This window comes from Acomys minous, assembly GCF_964271855.1.
Source record: "Acomys minous genome assembly, chromosome: 18".
Classification (NCBI taxonomy): domain Eukaryota; kingdom Metazoa; phylum Chordata; class Mammalia; order Rodentia; family Muridae; genus Acomys; species Acomys minous.
In genome coordinates, this window is record NC_140501.1 from 57775074 (window position 1) to 57779193 (window position 4120).

The following is a 4120-nucleotide window of genomic DNA, read 5'->3' on the forward strand; positions in this document are numbered from 1 at the left end:
TCTTTTTTTTAAGATGTATTTATTTACTATGTATACAGTGCTCTGCCTGCTTGTACCCCTGCAGGACAGAAAAGGACGTCAGATCACGTTATAGATGGTTGTGAGCCACCATGTGGTTGCTGGGAATTGAACTCAGGACCTCTGGAAGAGCAGTCAGTGCTCTTAACCACTGAGCCATCTCTCCAGCCCGCTAAGCTGATTCTTAAGTTAGCTGAGGCAGACAGTGCTTGTGGCCCTACCTTGAAGCTTAAAGGGAAATTTTTCACATAAGCAAAAGACTGGGACAGGATGACTCAAGTGTACGTAGAGACCAGTCATCAAGAGGGGATGCTGCGGGGGGAGTGGGTGTGGGTATAGTCTGTCCCCACAATCGAACATCAGTTTGGCCTGTCTCTAGGTGTTGGTTAACTGGCTGTTCTGCAGACGGTTTCCTGTGTACTCGTCTTTGAGTTAGCCTCATCTGTGAATTCTGCTCTTCATCCTCTTCCAGTCCAGACCGCTTAACACACCTGTAGGCTGAATGTCTCCTGGAGGCCCAAACTTCCATCCTTGTGCACCGTTAGCCTAAGTCCACTCCCGTAGAAAACGCCCCACTGAGGCACCGCACAACTGCTGTGTCAACAGTAGGCTCTTCTCAGAGCTGTTCAGCCATTTTAGCTGAGTTGTGCTGGCTCCAAAAGTCGGCGTAGTTTGAAAGGGTTTTCATGTTCACTTCCTAAGGCACACAAGAAATTGTTCCCCTCAGAAAGCTCCGGGGGAGAAGTAGAGTGCTTGAGTAACAGGCTTTTGGTCCTGGGTTTAAATCCCAAAACCGTTAAATAAATAAAACTACCATTACTAAGAACTGGTATCAAGAAGTCCTTGCAGGGAGTTTTCTTCTGCAGTGCCTCACCATAAGAGTTACCATCTACTGCTTTCCAGTGGTGATGTCAAAGGCATGAGAGCTTGTGTGTAAAGCTATGTCTTCACGGGATAACAGTCTTGCCAGTTTTCTGTAACTGTAAACGCAGGTGTGTTACATAGCATGTGTTTACATTTATGTGGTAGTTTAAAGATAAAACCAGATCTTTGAAGCAGCCATTTTAAGGGGCAAGACTGAGAAGTGATGAGCCCTCCAAGAGAGCTGTTTCTGCTTTGTTGGCTGCTGATGCTACAGAGTTTCTTCCTATCCCTGGACAAAACTCACTTCTCCCAAATGTCCATCCTTACAAGTTTTGTGACTGGGATTAGTTCTTTAATTTTTCCAGAGAGCAGAAGAGAATGTACTGTTCGTAAAAGACCCCCCCTCCCCCTCCAGCCAGAACACTCATGCTGTGGCCCCTTCCTGCTTGCAGAGGCCTTACTGAACCTGCTTCCTGTCAGCTTGAACAGTGAGGAGTAGTGTGACTAGTATGGGAAGAGAGTTTCAGTTATTTTCTAAACATTTTAAGTGTTCTTTGACCTATCATAGAGGCATCCGCCTGTCTGAAATTTAAATTTCATATTATGTAAGTGCAGTTTTCCTCAGAATATTCTTTTAACTCTCTGTGCCTGTTTTTTTTTTTTAAATTAATAGTTTTGGCTAAGCCTTTAGAAACATTAAAGTATTTATTGAGCATCCTATCCTGTGCCAGGTACTATAGTAGGACATAGGATAAACAAATTTCAGGAATGGGCTTGCTTAGAAAGCTGATGCTGCTAACAAGTGTTTGCTAAGGGTCAGTTGTGCTTAGATAACAGTCCTCTTGACCTGGTGAAGAAGCTAATGTTAGATTACATTTTCTCCAAACCATGAAGCTGATTGTGCTGCAAAAGCAGAGATTGGTAGGGCAGGGTGACTGAAAAACCTGGAGCTGGGAAAAGTACTTATACAGGGGAGTGAAAGGCTACAATCAGAGACCAAAGAATAGGGTAAATAGTGCCTGGGAGAGGCTGAAAGCTAGGGGCGGTCACCACAGCTCGGTAGTCATCCATATAGTTTGGGCATTCTGTGGGCAATAGGGAATTTGTACACAAGAGGGATAATAGAAGATTGATGTTTAGGGCTGAAAGGATGGCTTAACAATTAAGAGCACTTGGGCTTGCAGGAGCCCCCATTTGCTTGCCGGCGCTCCAATGGCAGTTTACAGCTGTCTGTAACTCCATGTCCAATGGATCCAATGCCCTCTTCTGGATACCTAACCCTAACCCACTTACATACACGCCTGCAAGACGTCCATACGCAAAGAGGCTAATGTGTAAAAAGGACAGCTCAGCTAGCTGGTAAGGGGATGGAGTCCTTTGGGGTTAGTGATTTTGAGATTATTGGTCACGTTAGGGTGAAACCCTCAAGTAAAAGATGAAGTGCATGGCAGCTAGGCACACAGGTTTGGTGATGCCGGAGAGGTAGAGGCTGGGCAGAGGGAAGTAATGAGGCTGACTCTAGGTTTCTGGATGATTCTGGATCTGAGGGATTGGAATTAACATGAGATAACAGAAGAGTGGGGCCTAGATAGTGCAGAGTGAACTAAACATTTTTGAAACCTCAGAAGAACTGGAAGTCAGCAGTCAGGGAGAGCTGTTGGAGTGTGGTGGTGAAGGCAGGGCCAGCAGACTGTGAAGACCTAACCTAAGGCTTTGAGCTTATTGTTTTAAAGCTGTGTGTGTGTGTGTGTGTGTGTGTGTGTGCGCGCGCGTGCGCGAGCTTGCTTGCTTGCTTGCTTGGTGTTGGGTCACTTGGAGCAGGAGCTGTGTGTGGTTGAAGTGGGAACTGAGCTCAGAACCTCTGAAAGGGCAGGGGCCATCTCCTCAGCCCCATAATCTAAGCCTTTTCGTCTAGTGGAGGACAAGGCTGGTTCCCAGTTACCAAGGGTGTATTGCTTGTTTTGCCACTGTGGTAAAATCACCGAAAGCAACCTAAGAAGGGGTTTGCTTTGGCTCCCAGTTCGTGAGTACAAAACGTGATAGCCTGGGAGACGTGGTGGCAGGAGATGGTGGACAGTGCAGCCACTGTCGGAAGCAGAGTAAGGCCTGCTGCTGCTTACCTTCTCTGGACCAGCCCAGGACACACCCTATGGGACATCTTAGCTAACCTAATCTAGAGAACGGCTTCCTTGGCATGCTGGGAGATGCTGCCAGATTGACAGCTAACCATCACAAAAAGAGTTGTGAGGAAGCTGATGGGAAACATGTGGTGGAGAAATACACTGACCCCATCAAAGGATAATTAGGTTTCTGTCCCTGGACTGGCAGTTCTTGGATAGGATGGATGGTATATGCCAAGGGTCCCACACCAGACAGGCCAATCACGGCAAGGGACTAGTGATGAGGAGCAAAGAGGTAATTTCTGCAGATGTTACCTGCCATGAATAGATAGTGTAGGAAGTGACGGTGTGTGTGTGTGTGTTTCAGTTTTAATAAGGTTACACATAACAAAATCCATCACCATAGCCAACCATTTTTAAAGCCCATAGCTCAGCAGTGCTCAGTTTGCTCACACTGTTGTGAGGCCAACCTGCAGAAATGTCTTCTGTTGCAGAGTTGGAATTGATTCCATTAAACAACTGCTTTCCCCTTTCCCGGAACCTACCCCCACCCCGAAACCTAGGAATCTAGTGGTTGCTAGGCAAGTGCTGTCCTCCTGAGGCACGCGTCCAGAGGAGGCATACAGCATTTGACTTTTGAAGATTAAATACTAGAAATAAGGTCAGTCAACTGCGTGGGATTTAAAAGCCCTGAGGACTCAGGGCATGGAAACGCCTGCCTGTGGTTGCTGCCCTCAGGAGGCTAAGGCAAGAATTCAACCAGCCTGGCCTGTGTACTGATTTCCATTTTAGCCTGAGCTACATATAGCCAGACTGTCTCAAACGGGAGACAAAGGTTGAAAGATCGGTAATGACCGTAAAGATCTTTGCTTGGGCCTCCTTGGCAAGGCTTGCGAACCTCTGTCTCAAGATGTACCATCTCTGGACAAAATTCTTCCCATCTGGACTTAACTTTGTGGCGCAACCTTTTGAACCTTGTTAGACTTTTTGGAGGCAGCTAAACATGTAAAGTATGAACCGGGACCTGTCGAGACAGAAACAGGGGGCACAGGCTGGCGGTCAGCCTTTGCCCGCCACGCCCCTCGGAGGGCCGCCCACAGGAAGCCCCGCCCACGAAA